General features: G+C 45.1%; 1 protein-coding gene across 1 annotated transcript in view; it reads right to left on the bottom strand.

The window, feature by feature from the left end:
• The window catches only part of LOC126474531 (gamma-aminobutyric acid receptor alpha-like), a 192,281-nt gene extending 175,849 nt beyond the window's left edge, over nt 1-16,432 (bottom strand). Inside the window, exon 1 of the mRNA XM_050102002.1 lies at nt 16,310-16,432. The gene's annotated coding sequence lies outside the window, so the exon portion shown is untranslated. The remainder of the gene's footprint in view (nt 1-16,309) is intronic.
• Between the last annotated feature and the right edge of the window lie 292 nt (nt 16,433-16,724).

Genomic DNA, 16,724 nt, shown 5'->3' with positions numbered 1-16,724 from the left:
TATCAGTTAGACGACGACACATCGAACTCGACAGCGACCATCGATCGCTGCATGAATCCCACAGGGAGCTGCTGACGTAGCGACCATCTGTCTGCTGCGGCCAATCGAGATGGTCGTCACATGACGGTCCACAACCATACATAGCAGCACGCAGGCATCAGCTACATACGCCGTTGATTACTAGGGTCAGTTACTAATATATGGGGGTTCCAATGGATCTTGTTATTCATTCCTTGGATACTCTCCAGCATGTGATATTGCGTTGTTAATCATGGTGACTCTCTGACGAGATCGGAAATCGTATTTTTATGTGCTCACGGTACACCAAATACTCGTATGCCCACGGACGTGGTACTAGTGTGAGTACTTCACCATCTGTTAACAACCAGTATTTGCCACGTCTTTAACGTAGCGACGAAATTTTAGGACTTGCATCAGCACACTAGGAACCTAGTCATTGTTAATCTTTTGTGCCTCAAGATCAGCACAACTAACAGCTACTGTTGACTGTAGTGGGAAATTGTGGTCGCTGACTAAATTAAATATACGCGTTGGTTGTAACAGAAGCATTAAAACTTATACGAATTAACGAAGTGTACCAGCTGCAGAAATCAATTACTTGCAGTTACTTTTATTTCTTAAAATTTTGTATTTGTGGGTATCCACAGCCTCCAGACGCTTACTGAAAGGAAATAAGGATCGTAGTAGGTTGTAATATGATGTTTATTTAATCGAGTGATTAGCTAATTTCGACTGAGCCTCATTGTCAAGCACCTGTAAAACCAACATGGAAACGTACTACATTGTCTGCATACATCGCGATGAATAAATAACATTTTACACACCTCACATTAAGATAAAACATTACTGTACAAAGTTCTTACTTATATTTGAAACAGTGACGCCTTTTAAGATCGTATTCTGAAGTTTCCTCCATTTACAACGCGGTAATTGACAGCAGCTAGTAATCTGTTGTCACAGATGCATATTCATCCAAAGACTTTAAGACTCTCGATAGCTTACATCATAGGCACGTTACATATATTGCAGGCGTAACAGACTTAGTGGATGGCATGTATAACAGTCACATTTATAATGGCATATAAATGTGACATAAAATATTGTATACGTTACATGGCATATCACTGAACAAATTACATTTTAAACATCATATTAACAGAAATATACATGAGGTACGAACAAAATTCCAAAAATAATTGAAATAGAATACTCCATCAATTGCTGGCGTGTCAGGTATAGCGACTGCCTTAAATCATGTCATCAGTGTCTGAAACCTTTTTCTGGGCGCACAGAAGCTAGATCTCACTATTTGTACAGCATAATAACTCACAACTTTTTATTTTAATTAAGAACCAATATACTATGCATGAAAGGGTGGTAACCAAATGTCACCTGCGTCATAAAATGTATCAACCAGTATTGGAAACATCAAGTACTTCGTGACTTACAATGTGTGATAGTATCATAATATAAAATATATTAAAAAACCATGAGATAGGTTCAATATAAAGAGAAATAACGTGGGAAATAACTATAAAAAGAAGAGAAAGGAAGACTCAAAACAGGAAGGGTTATGTCGCTACATAAAGCAAGCATAATACCGGAATATGAAATGTGTAAAAATCAGTATTATACTCCTAAAGCAGGAGCAGTTTGCTGTAATACGTATTCAACATTCACTACATCATACATTATTGCATATGTAGGGATTCCAAAACAATGTTCTCACAATCATGTACATGCCTCTAGTATTGAGCAAATACATGGTGATGAATCAAATTCTTTGAGGGAAATATATGGTAACCACGTAGAAATTCCAGCTATTCACACTGTGATATTCACAAAAACGTTTACAGCACCTTCCTCAGTTGACGAACACCGCCAGTAAGCGCTCTGCTTACCTATAGGACGAAGCGAAGAATATTGTAATTACATATTATCGATTCGAAGAAGTTAGTTTGTGCCCGTATGGATCGTGACCCAACAATGCTCCGTGAAGCCAATGTTATTAAATCCTACACTGTATTTATGTAACAGTGGCACGTCAAAGAAACCTATAAAACAATGTTCGGTCAAAAATGCTTATTTGAGCGACATGATGATGTCGTGAGTTCCCTTCTACGTTCACCGGTACAAACACGCATTTATTTCAACAAGTAGTTCTGTTTGTCTTGAAATTCTTATACTGAAGTCTGTGGACATTGCTCTACCATTGATATTACTTCTGTTTCAGCTCTGCATGTGCTAGAGCTGTGCATCTCCTTCGATAGATATCGTATTTTACCCCTTTAAGCTTACAACAGTTTTTCTCCATTCTCAGCTATCTCTCACAAGACGCAAGACTTTATACTTTTGCAGCCTGTTTTCGTACCTGACCTAGTAAGTAATCCACCGTCTTCTGAAACTTTGCTTTTGTCTTTTGCGCTCGTTATTTTAACTGTCGTACTGCACCGGCAATCTCTGGTAAATCCTTTAGTAATTCTATAAACTTCTGGTTAAGTTCATTTTGTGGCTCTTCATGTTTGGCGGGATTTTTTCAACTGTTAACGAATATTTTGTAGTTTGCCAGCTACTTCTTTTACGTTCATCTATGTCTGTTTTCTGCACGCCTTCCTATTTTTACAAGAATGCCGTCACCACTCCTCAGAGTTTGTAGACACTTTGTTGTTTCTGAGCTACCCATTTCATCGCCTTCTTCGAATATGGCTTAGATGTGAATTTCACATTTTCATCTTTTGCTGGTATTTACTGTTTACTGTCTACATTTTCCATAATCTCAGCCGCTATCTCCACTGTTGAATAATATGCACTGTTCACAGTATTTCAAACGCATTTCTATCATCTGATTCACCAGTAAAACCCTTATTCTGTAAAGACTCTAACCCCCATCCATAAAACATGTCAAACATCTGGTTACTTTACAAACTCTTTAATGTGTTAAATATTTGACGTAAAGCATGCGAGCGAGAAAAAGTTTGAAATTACGTTTAAAGTTCGTTGAAAGTCACTAAGTATTCTTACTATTAAACACTGGATGAGTATAGTATGGGTAACTTGGGCTCTGCTTTAAGCAAAAGCTAGTTTTGATGCATCTCAATGTATATGACGTCATACCTCCTGAACCACGTGTAGTACAATGATGTAATTTTGCAGGTGTATTCGTGGCACAAATTCTAATCACGTTAATGTGAATACCGCCTATGGTCGACATCAACGTGCAATAACCACTCACAGACGGTAGGTGGCTGCACTAGCGGTGGAGAGTAAGATATATAGCGCATGTCGCGGCGGGGGGAAGACGCGGGAGAAAAGAGTGCATTCGATGTCGTAATGAGTTCAAATGGCTCTGACCAGTGTGGGACTTAACATCTGAGGTCATCAGTCCCCTAGACTTAGAACTACTTAAATTTAACTAACCGAAGGACAGCACACACATCCATGCCCGAGGCAGGATTCGAACCTGCGACCGTAGCAGCAGCGCGGTCCCGGACTGAAGTGCCTAGAACCGCTCGGTCACAACGGCCGGCTCGTAATGCGGAAACGGAGTGATTTGTTTGACGTCTAAAAGGGTGTGATCATCAGCTTTCGAGCCAAGGGTGGAAGCATTTCCGAAACGACTAAGTTTGTGAACTTTTCGCGTGCCGCCGTGTTTACAGTATACCGTGCATGGCAAAATGCTGCTGTCTATAACAGCCGCCGAGGCAAGTGTGGTGCACCGCAGGCCGGAGACGACAGGGGTGAACGACGGCTGCGGTGATGTGTACAGGGAAACAGACGTGCAACTGTTGAGCAAGTGACTGCCCAGATGATTTAAGGGGCTACCAACAGTGACTCCTCAACTACCGTTCAGCGAACATTGCTGCGTATGGGCCTCCGCAGCAGGCGTCTGATTCACGCGCCGATGTTGACTGCTGTCCATCGGCGACGAAGCGTGCAATTTTGCCGTCAGTACCACAACTGGACGTCCACTGAGCGGCGACAGGTGTCATTTTCAGATGAATCACGTCGTATGGTCCATTGGACAGATGGCCATTGGTGCGTACGGCCCTGCAACGATCGTCGGAAGGATTCAGGTCAGGAGGGAGCATTATGATCTGGGGAATGTTTCCGTGGCATTGCGTGGGTGATCTAGTCATTCTAGAAGGCACAATGGATCAACACAAGTATGGATTTATCCTTGGGAGCATGTCCAACACTACATGCAGTTTGTTTATTCCTCGGAACTACGGCATCTACCAGCAGGACAATGCAACGTGTCATAAACCTAGTTCGTCTGTGGTTCGATGAGCACCAGAATGAGTTTACCGTATTCCCCTAGCCATGAAACTCTCCGGATTTAAAACCAATCGAGAATCTGTGGGACCGCTTCGTTCGGGCTGCTTTCGCCATGGATCCTCAGCCGAGAAACCTAGCGCAGCTGACCACGGTACTGGAGTCGGCATGGCTCCACATCCCTGTCGGGACCTCCCAGAACCTCATGGACTCTCTTCCTGCACGTCTCGCAGTGCTACACGCTGCAAATGGTGGCTATGCAGGCGTTTGACAGGTGATTACGTTAATGGGACAGTGTGACACTGTATTTGTGTACGCCGGCCGGGGTGGCCGAGCGGTTCTAGGCGCTACAGTCTCGAACCGCGCGACCGCTAAGGTCGCAGGTTCGAATCCTGCCTCGGGAATCGATGTGTGTGATGTCCTTAGGTTAGTTAGATATAAGTAGTTCTAAGTTCTAGGGGACTGATGACCTCAGAAGTTAAGTCCCATAGTAGTCAGAGCCATTTTGTATATGTGTTCATTGTCTAAAGAATATAGTTAGTAGTAAAAAAAAAAAATCCGCGCGAACAGACCTTGAAGGTCAAACGGAACCGACCGGCCGCCGTGTTATCCTCAGTCCACAGGCGTTACAGGATGCGGATGTGGAGCCGCTACTTCTCAGTCAAGTAGATCCTCAGTTTGCCTCACAAGGGCAGAGTGCACCCCGCTTGCCAACAGAAGTATTAGTAAAGAAGTAATGAATTGAAATGTCATGTTTCGTGCAACAGTTTTACGACATTAACAGCGATGATGTAGTAGGCTAAGGGATAAACTTATTTCCTTACGTCATTCTGTGATGGGTGTCAGCGAGAAAAATTTCTTATGGGTGGGAATTATATGTACATTTTAATGGAACTCACTAAGTGCTGTCAGTCTCAAAAACTTGATAAGCATAATCTGGCTATTTGCGCGCATGAGTTAATGCTGCCTCAAGACATATACACAGAGTCTAACTGTAGTACTTGTCATTCTGTGTTAAAACTTTAACACAAAACTACGCCTCTTAATGAGTAGATTATGACAGCGTGTTCAATTTTTAAATGTATTGTTGTTGGGTTGTTTTGGGGAAGGAGACCAGACAGCGAGGTTATCGGTCTCGTCGGATTAGGAGAGGAAGGAAGTCGGTCGTGCCCTTTTCGAAGGAACCATCCCGGCATTTGCCTCGAGCGATTTAGGTTCGAGTTCGAGTCCTCCCTTAAAATGTTCAAATGTGTGTGAAATCTAATGGGACTTATCTGCTAAGGTCATCAGTCCTAAGCTTACACACTACTTAACCTTAATTATCCTAAGGATAAACACACCCACCCATGCCCGAGGGAGGACTCGAATCTCCGCCGGGACCAGCCGGACAGTCCATGACTGCAGCACCTCAGACCGCTCGGCTAATCCCGCGCGGCAGCGATTTAGGGAAATTACGGAAAACCTAAATCAGGATGGCCGTACACGGGGTTGAACCGTCGTTCTCCCGTATGCGAGTCCAGTGTGCTAGCCACTGCGCCACCTCGCTCGGTTTCAAATGTATTAAAACGTTAAAAATAAAATTAGAATTACAGGAACAATTTGCTGCAATTTTTCTTAACGAAAATCAATAGAAAACTTGAGAACAAAATTAAAAGAATCCCTATAATATGTACTAATATGTACCTCAGTTAAAACTGTCACATTACATTGTCGCACTATGTGAATAATGCGTTTCAAGGAGAAACGTTACAACGCTTGAAACCGTAACAAATAGACGCACAGAACATGTGATTTATCGAATCTGTCATTCGGTTGTTATTTGAGTGAAAATGGAAGTGAGAGTTATAGCTGACAATCTACATAGAAGTGCGTGTCGTGAAAGTGAAGGCAAATACTAAATCACTGTAGAAGCACCGGGCAAGTGAGAAAACTGAACAAAAAACTGTGCGTAATGGTGGTGTCGAGTCCGACATTACCAATTAAATGTGTCGCTTGCCACACCGTTTAGCGCACGCAGTCAATCTCTGGGTGCGGTGCGGGCGGCGTCGAAGCGGCCTTATATATGGGTTCGTCGGCGCCGCTCGTGCTCTGCGTGCCATTGCACGCCGTCAGCCCGGCAGCAGCGGATAGCGAGCGGTTGCAGAGCACACGCTCTGTGCCGGCTGCTAGCGCCGTCTGGCGCCTGCCCGGCTCCGCGTCACTGTTCGGTCAGGGGAGTTCCGTCACTGATAGAGTTGCACTCTGCCAAACCAACCTCTCGATAGTTTTTATACAGTACAGTAAATTGTAGGATTACCAATAGTATTGGTGCACTGGTAGAGAAAGAAACATAAAGGAATGGGTGAGAAAGGAACTGGGAGCCGAAGACTTTTTTTTGTTTATTGTTTGTTTAACAGATAATGAGAACCACGGATCGTTCAGTGCTTGTCCAAATATAAATTGCATTTTGTGAGTTACAAAAATACTTAGCTGCTCGCTTAACTAACGCGCTTTTATGCAGTCAAAACAATTACTTTTGATGCAAGTACAGTTTACTTGCACAAACGCAAAAAATCTATATAACAGTTGTTACTTTGTATTCAACAGAACGTTCTTCGTCGTGATCAAAGGCACGAGTTTCTTTTTATAACTGATAAATGCGAAAATTGTTCAGCAGTAACAGAAACATGTTTTATGTAAGTTTGACGAAGTCTTGAAGCGATGTTTGATATACTTTGTTCTGTATTTTTTAAATTTTCCTTTTCTTGAGGAAGCTGCTTTTCCTAGCCCAATATTATAAATACGACTTTTTTTTAAAATTTTTGCCATACCATCACACTGTTTCACGATAAAAATCGATCATTCTCGAGTAAAATCTGAATTTAACAATAGCAGTTTCAATTTTCCTACAAATATTGTGTATGTTTAGGTAACAGTCAGGAGGAGAACCACGTAGAACAAAAATGTTCCGGAGGTTAGTTGGCCCTTTATGCATCCACACTAAGTTTCTAGACAATTCACCGCTTTCAGCTTCCAGGGGAATATGGTCAGACACTGATCACACACACAAACAAACCGATCGGAATGAGATAACGCCCGAGAGGTATGCAACACACCTAGCGTGCAGGTAACGTGGTTACAATCACAACTGACAGAAGGTACTAGAAAAATTACCGTAGTCGACTTCTAGACACTGTACCATACGGCAGTTTTACGACTCTAGTCACTAATGGTTGTGGCTCTGTTGGCGAGTGAAGAAACAGATCCGGTAACACATTGAAAATGGCTTGAAATACATTGCTGGGCATTAAAATTGCAACACCTTGAAGTCTACATGCAACAATCGTTCACCTGGCAGGAAGAGTGTGGTACCTGCTTGGATATGCAAATCATTAGCATTAAGCGCAACCGGACGAGCACGACGATGTGAACATTCGTTACATAAGAAAAGATGACGACGCAGAACGTTTCTCATTCGGAAATGGCATTTGAATGTTGGTTGTTTGTGACAAGTTCTTTTTTTTGTCTTCTGGTTGGTTTGATGCGACCCACCACAAATTTCTCTCTTATGCCGTTTTCTTCATATCAGAGAAACTCTTGAGCTCAACGTGCCCAGTTATTGTTAACTGTATTCTAATCTCTGTCTTCCTCTACAGTTCTGACCCTCTACAGCTCCCGCTGGTACCAAGGAAATTATTCCCCGCTGTCTTGACACATGTTTTATCGGTCTATACGTTCTCTTTCTCACTTTTCCACATGTTTCTTATTTAGTCGAATCTGTGGAGAACGTCCTATTCCTTATGTTATCGCCTTCGGACGGGAATCTCATTGACCGGGCTAGACCTGACTTCAGTGATGAGGCCTGCATCGAACTGCTCCTCAATAGCCACCGAAGACGTGACTAGAGACTTCCCGCACAGCAGTGGGATACGAACGTGGCAATTCTACTCTAGTCAATAATATTCAAGACCGAAATGTGTCTGGAGATGCTTCAGACAGTGGTTGATTACTAACCTGGCTGCCACCCGTCATAGCGCCTGACAACCAGAAGTGATGATCTGGGGTGCTATTTCGTTTCGTAGCGGGACACCGTTGGAAGTCATCCACGGCACCGGTTGCAGGACAGTGGTACGTCGGTGATATTCTACGCTCCTTTTTCTTGCTCTTCATGGCAAGCCGTCCTTGGCTTACATTTCAGCAAGATAATGCCCGCCCGCACGCGGCGAGAGTTTCTACTGCTTGTTTTCGTGTTTGCCAAAGCCTACCTTGGCCAGCAAGGTCGCCGGATCTCTCCCCAATTGACAAAGTTTGGAGTATTATAGGCAGGGCCCTCCAACCAGTCCGGGATTTTCACGGTCTAGTGCTCCAATTGGACATAATTTGGCACGATATCCCTCACGAGGGCATCCATCAACTCTGTCAATCAATGCCACCCTCAATAACTGCCTGCATACGGGCCAGAGGTGGAACAACGCGTTATTGACTTTCTGAATTTGGTACCGGGGATGAAGAACATGATTCGGAAGTTCACATTAGGAGGGTGGTTTTTGAACTGATCCTGGGAGATACCGACGACACACTACACCACAAATTGTTGAAGAAGTTACTGTTGTCATACCTGAGAACGCTGGACGTCATGTGAGATCTTCAAGAAATGCACGAGCTGTGCCTCGCTGGCCAACATCAAAGTTGAGATTTTCCGGTCAGCAGTAGAGCAATCTCTAGTGTCATAACAGGCTGTCGTGGAAGCAGATGGTCGTCACATTAAGCGACATTTGTAATTGGAATGTAACCATAGCATTGAGTTAACAAATGTTACCCTCTCATGTGGAAATTAAAATACTAGTATGTTTCTATCAATGGTTTTTCCTTATTTTTCTTCCACTTATCCTTACAAATGTTTGCAAAGAGCTTCATTACTCTACAATCACTCATTTTTTACGGGGGCTGTCAAGTAGAGACAGTTTAATTATGAGAAATGTTCAAAAGAAAAGGTACGGAACAACACTGTGGGTATAATTGAAGTCTTGATTCAAAGGTAATCACCAGAGTTCTGAGCACAACTATCCCACTGTTTCACTAGCCAAAAGATTTTCTGTTCCCATAATTCTTGTGGCTGGGGCAGGAACCAGTCCTCCATTCTGTCCTTCAGTTCGCCGTCCGAATTGAAGCGCTTCTCTTTGAAATGCTTCTCTTAGCGGACCAAAACACGTGATAGTCGCAGGGCCAAATGGCCGGGCTGTATGGCGGCTACTCGAGCTACTGCCACTTGAACTTGGCCAATACACTTTGTGTGACCTTGGATACATGTGGACGCACGTTATCGTGGAGCAGAATCTCCATACAAGATCAGTCCAGGCGTTTTACTATGGAGCGTCTCACATCACTGTTATTGGTTTCTCCGTGCTTGAGGAATTCGATAAGTATCGGACCTCGGACGCCGAGAAGAAAACTGTGAGCATCACCTTGCCTGCCGAGGGCACAGCTTTGAATTTTTTAGGGAAGGAGACGACGCGTGATTCCATTGTCTACATGTCTCACTACGTTATTCCGAAGAGGCATATGCAAATTTCAACCGGTTTGACTGTTACGACGTTTCGTGCCTTTTCGTTTGACAACTCCTTACACAAAGGTTCTATATAATGATCTGAATTTGGTCAGGAAGACAATCTTCACATATGACATATCCTAAACTAAAACCAGTCATTGATAATCAGATCTCGCAGAGCTACAAAATTACAGAGTTTTCGCACGTGTGCTGCCCTGTCAAAACGGCTGGCAGAAGATGGACGTGTCCACAGTATCGTGAAGATGTAGAAGAAACAGCAATACTTGGTATGGAGAATGTTGAAATAAACATCCTGGTTTATTCTTCCAAGGTTCTCGGGTGTACCGTCGGATCCAATCGTCGGAGCTCCACGATATTTCGGCGAAGAACCATTCCTTCATCATCAGGTGCTGCCGATGGTATAAGTATCTGCTATACGCTGGAGTTCTTTATACCGGCCGATTCAGAGTTCGGGCTTCGCTGGCCACGCCCCTTGCTCGGTGATTTGGTGAGACAGGGGAGGGGGGCGTGTGGCTGCTGTGGTGGCGGGGAGCCTTCACAGCTGCCTTCCACCCGCCGTCTCTGTCGCAACTAGCGTTCAGCGTCTTGCCCCCCCTCCCCCCCTCTCACTTTCTCTTTCCTCTACCATAGCAGTAGCACTCCCGACCCCACGAGACAGAGAGCTGGGCCGACGAAGCCCGAACTCTGGGCCGCTAGGTAAAAATAACCGCCTGCGCGCAATAGACACTTTTCCATCAGCACCATCTGATGATGGCGGAACTGTTGTTCGCTGAAAAATCGTGGACTTACGACGTTTAGATGCGGAAACTCACCCGAGAACCTTGGAAACAGCATATGGGCCTGGAAAACCTCAGATCACATCCAGGTTAACGTTCACGTTATCTGACAGAGTTAGCTCAAGTCATTGTGTGAAAAACACTCCCAAAAGTCATAGTACCACCTCCGTTCTGAACTACATCCTCCTCACACTGTGGGTTAAACGCCTCATAGGACTATTGGTGCACTCGATGTCTTGCGTCATTTGAAGAAGAGGCAAAATTGCGAATCCTCGTCCCAGAGTACAAGCGTCCAATCAATTACTGTCCAGTTCCTGTGTTGTTTGGCCCACTGAAGACGCGTAGCCTTATGCACCGCTGTAAGTGAAGGTCTCTTCTGAGGTACCTGACTTCAAATATCCACTACGTGCACTTCCCTTCGCAGTTTCAGCATCCGGCTGGCTGTGTAATCCTATGTTCCAACTAGTATACGGTTGCTGAGTAACAGCTATGTTTAAAACTGTAATCCCTTCGCAGTATTTACTCGCAAACTTGTTGAGATGGACCTGAGTTCATCGACAGCGACAAAACCTGTTCGGTTTGAAATCGACGGCCATTGCATGCGTGGCACCCGTCTCCTGTCCCTTAGGATCTTTTTGCAAACACCGTTTTCGTGCCGTGTTACATGGCTGCGACTGGTACATTACCCCTTGTAGATACGTAGGACAGTAAAATCCGACATAAAATGATCCTCTAGGGAGCGATCAAACGCTTTAATTTTTTATTTAGCTATCTTTGTCGCAAAGAGTTTTGAAGAAGATTACCAGTTTCCGCTGTTTGTCTTCAGAATCTCTCCTCCTGTTGTACTGCAACAGTTCATAACATTGATATATCTCAGCAGAATAACAAATTCTGAAGATGCTGCTGCACAGCCGAAACCGGTAATTTTGTTGGAAAAACTTCGCGATGATGAGAATTTAAAAAAAAAAACTACGTTGGACAGCTCGCATTGACACAGCAACAAATCGGGTAGCTTCAGTCACAGTGTGCTCAAGGGGATGTGCGAACGGGGCAGATCCTTTCCGCCATAGTTACACTGAAGTCACCGTGATTTATGATCATCCCACGGACATTGTAATACGTGGGACATAGTTGTTAGATTATGCGACGTGTGATCACCATAGACAGCAGTGCACGCTTTACGACGTGCTTCCACGCTGGATACAAGGTTAGTAAGGGGTTCTTGTGGTAGGCCGTTCCATCCGTCCACGAGTGCGGTTTACAACTGCCGGATTGTCGTTGGTACATCATGACGAGCTGCAATACTTCCCCCAACGCATCCCACACATGCTAGATGTCATTAAAGTCAAGGGAGTGACCAAACCAGTCCATTTGCCAAATATCCTCTCGTTCCAAGCTGTCCTCCTCCTGTGCTATTCGACGTGGTAGCCGATTTTCATCCATAAAAATAAAGTCAGTACCGAACGCACCGCTGAAAAGACGCACGTGAGGAAAGATTATAGTGTCACAATAACGTTGTGATGAATACAAAGATCTAGAGGTAAGTACCTCAATGCAATATTATCCGTGCTTACATCATAACACCTCGACCACCAAAACAATCATGTTCGACGTGCCCTCATATGACAAGAGGTGGTGAACGAGAGGATATTCGGCGAACTGACTGGCCTGCCCGTCCGACAGACTTAAATCCCGTGGAGCGCGTACGGGATGCATCGGGAAGAGGTATTACAGCACGTCCACATGCACCAACGACCATCCGGTAACTGTCAAGCACGCTGGTGGAGGGATGGAACACGCTATCGCAAAAACTCATACATCTTGTGGGAAGCAAGGGAATCCGTTGCAGAGCATATATTGCCGGGTATGGCGATCATACAGTCTATTAAGAACTATGTCTTGCCTTTTGTATCATCCAAAGGATCATCATGAATGGCGGCGACTTCACTGTAATTGTTGTCTTTGGGTCTGTTCCTCTTGTTGCGTATTTCTTTGTTACCTTCTGTACTATACACTAGACACTGAAGTGTCAAAAGTTAGGGGATACCTCCTAACACCGTGTCGGGCCTCCTTTTGGCCAGCGTTGTGCAGCAACTCGACATGGCATGGACTCAAGAAGTCGATGGAAGTCCCCTGCCTCTAGAGCCGTCCGTAACTGCGAAAGTGTTGCTGGTGTAGAATTTTGTGCACGAGCTGACCCCTCGACTATGTCTCATAAATGTTCGATGGGATTCATTTCGGGCGATCTGGGCGGTTGTCTAGAATTTTCTTTAAACCAACGGCGAACAACTGTGGCCCGGTGACACGACATCGTTGCTCGGGACCGTGAAGTCCATGAATGGCTATAAATGTTGTTCAGGTACCTAAACATAACCGTTTCCAGTCAATGGTCGGTTCAGTTTAATCAAAGAGCGCAGTCCATTCCACGTAAGCACATTGGTCGGTTCAGTTTAATCAAAGAGCGCAGTCCATTCCACGTAAGCACAGTACAGAACATTACAGAGGCACCACCATCTTGAACAATGCCTTGTTGACAACTTTGGGCCGGCCGCTGTGACCGAGCGGTTCTAGGCGCTCCACTCCGGAACCCCGCTGCTGCTACGGTCGCAGTTTCGAATCCTGCCGCGGGCATGGATGTGTGTGATGTTCCTAGCTTAGTTAGGTTTATGTAGTTCAAGTCTAGGGGATTGATGACCTCCGATGTTAAGTTGTAAGTAGGCTGTTTAGGATTTTATGTTGCTAACGTCACGTAGTGCTCTATATGAAAATCACTGACTGTGCTGTGTGCAGTCTGTGGTTGGTTGGCATTGTTGGAATATTCGCTATTGTAGTGTTGGGCAGTTGGATGTGAACAGCGCGTAGCGTTGGGCAGTTGCAAGTGAGCCGCCAGCAGTGGTGGATGTGGAGAGAGAGATGCCTGAGTTTTGAGAGGTTGCTATAAGCGGACGATCTGGACGTGTGTCCGTCAGGAAAAAGGAAATTTGTAAAGATGGATGTCATGAATTGATAGATACATATATCATGACTTTTGAACATTATTTAGGTAAATATATATTTTTTTCTCTATCAGATCTTTCATTTGCTAACTATGCCTATCAGTAGTTACTGCCTTCAGTAGTTAGAATATTTCATTTTACTGGCAACATTGGCGCTCGCTGTATTACAATAGTTCGAGTAACGAAGATTTTTGTGAGATAAGTGATTCATGAAAGGTATAGGTTATTGTTAGTCAAGGCCATTCTTTTGTAGGGATTATTGAAAGTCAGATTGCTTTGCGCTAAAAAAAATATTGTGCGTCAGTTTAGTGATGATCAGAATAAGTAAAGAGAGAAATGTCTGAGTACGTTCAGTTTTGCTCAGCTGTTTGAAAATCAAATAACGTAAGAGTTTTTCCAGCACTGTCATTTATAATTTTTCGAAGGCGTCGTTTCAAAGTCCCATAGTGCCTAGAGCCATTTTTGACAACTTTGGTCGATGCCTTCGTGGGGTCTGCCCCATATTCGAACCCAACCATCAGCTCTTACCAATTGAAATCGGGACTCGTCTGACCCGGCCATGTTTTTACGGTCGTCTAGGGTCCAACCGATATCATGACGAACCGAGGAGAGGCGCGGGAGGCGAAGTCGTGCTTTTAGGAAAGGCACTCGCGTCTGTCGTCTGCTGCCAAAGTCCATTGGCACCAAATTACTTTGCACTGTCCTAATGGATGTGTTAATTGTACATCCCACAAAGATTTCTGTGTTTATTTCACGCAGTGTTGCTTGCATGTTAGCACTGACAACTCTACGTAAACCCTGCTGCTCTCGGTCGTTAAGGCTGTCGGCCACTGCGTTTCTCGCAGTGAGAGGTAATGACACTGTGGATCCACGAATACTGAATTCCCTATCGATTTCCGAAATGGGAACTATCTTTCCGCGTTCAAACTCTGTTAATTCCCATCGTGCGGCCTTAATCACGTAGGAAAAACCTTCCACATGAATCACCTGAGTACAAATGACAGCTCCGCCAATGGTCTGCCCATTTTAAACCTTGTGTACGCGATACTGCCGCCATCTGTATATGTGCATATATGTATCCCATGACTTTTGTCACATCTATGTACTATAGCTGTTCTTTATGTGTATGGCCCAAGTTTCACAGAGTTATGTTACCTGGCAGTTGAAATGCCTGGGCTAGCAGTACAGAGCGGATTAGGTTATGGAAAGGGGCAAAATGAGGTTGCTGTCAGTTGCACTCAACATACAAACTTTATTTGTCCACACACAATATTACACAAGAATATAAAGCACTCAAAGTTATAATGGATCTCGTTTGATTAAATTAAGATCGACTGAAGTCCTCACTCAAAATCCAAGACGCAAGGCCTAAGTAAGAAATTGGCATATAAGGTTCTTTTGGAGGTGCACCCAAAATATTTTCTAAATCTTCAATCTAAACAGGCTGAAGGCCTTAGCTCTTTAATTTTAATGGAACTCGGCTGGAGGCCGCATATTAAGCTGTAACAAGTGTTTCAATCCAACGGAAGAAGGCCTAATCTTAAAACAATTGAAGCAAATTCGGCTGAAGGCCCCATACAAAAACATCACAACCGCGTGCGTTAAGGGCAAGACAAGAACATTAATTTAAGAGATATTAAAACTCAGCTGAAGGCCACACATCAACACAATGATGTAACGGCTTAAGGCCTTAAAAGATTTGATGTAATATTCGGTTGAAGGTGCCTATAAGAACAACAATCTCATGCCTTAAGGGAAGAACATTAATTCAGGATATATAAAACTCGGCTGAAGGCCACACATCAACCAAATACCTAAAACTGAATCAGGGAAGTTACTATGTAACAGACACGGAACGGCGCTTAGAAGTTCCCAAGGTCGGCCTGGAATTGTAACACTAACGCCCGTTTAGGCGAGACAGGCAGCCTGACAACCATCTCTTAATCGGAAGGCAACTCAACTGACAGCCGGCCGACCGACCAATCAATCAAATCAGTTCCGCTCGACGCAACCAGCAAAACGACCACAAGATTTCAATACAACGACACACAGAATATTGGCACCCACAACGACCGAAAACACCTCAGCCGTCTAACTACAAGCCGCCAACGACTCCAGCTCGAATCCGTGGGACGGGGGCTTGCTTGCTGCTCCACGCCAATCAACCGACTGGACTGCTCGTCCGTCCGCGACTGTTACTACATCGTGACTGCACTGCTGGCGTGTCTGCAACTGTCTTTCTTCCTTCGGTCGGACGACGTCCCGGAGACACTGGCTCTGACCTAACCATGCAGAGGTAACACAACCGACGTCTCTGCACAGGAAGGAGCCGATCAAAATATACGTCGTCGGAGAGACGACCGACTCAACGACCAACCAACGGTCGTTCCCACTGGTACTGGCTGTGCCGACCTCACTGGGGCTCCGTCCCCGACTGCATTGCTGGTCCGTCTCGAACTGCTGCTCCCACTCACGGGCAGGCAAGACAGTAATTCAGTGACATCAGTAATTGAAATTTAAAATGACGAGGCGGCCATATGGTACAACAAGATGTTAGATAATAGAGGGCACGAACATGAGCTACGCACGGCTCAAGTGACACGTCATACGAGTTTACTGTCGTGCTTATGTTTTGCACGCCAGTGAACACTGTGAGTTGCGCTTACGAGAGGCAGGTAGGCAGGTGCGGTACTGACCCCTGCCGTGGCTGGGCAGCTGGCTGCTCTCGTAGTTCTTGAGCAGGTTCTCGAGCACGAGGCTGATGTTGCGGCTGACGGCGTCGTTGCCGGCGCCGCGCGGCCTCCGCGCCCTGGCCTCGCCGGCTGGCGGCCGCCGCTCTGCCTGCGGCTGCGGCAGCGGGTGCCGGGCCAGCAGCGACTGCAGGCCGTCGTCGCGAGGCCGCCAGCCGCCCCCGCCGCCCACCAGAGAGCCGTTGGACAGCTGCAGCAGCACCCAGCCTCCGGCGTCTCGCGCCAGCCTACAACACGCAGCAGGACAACTGGAAGCTGTACACGTCTCGTAGTTTGTTTTGTTTATTTATTAACAACATGCTCCATTACATTATTTGTAATACTATATGTACGTGTATATTGTATATTGAGCAAGCAGTAA

The sequence above is a fragment of the Schistocerca serialis genome, chromosome 4, assembly GCF_023864345.2.
Source record: "Schistocerca serialis cubense isolate TAMUIC-IGC-003099 chromosome 4, iqSchSeri2.2, whole genome shotgun sequence".
Lineage (NCBI taxonomy): Eukaryota > Metazoa > Arthropoda > Insecta > Orthoptera > Acrididae > Schistocerca > Schistocerca serialis.
The sequence above is the reverse complement of the archived record's forward strand: the minus strand, read 5'-3'. Positions and strand labels throughout refer to the sequence as shown.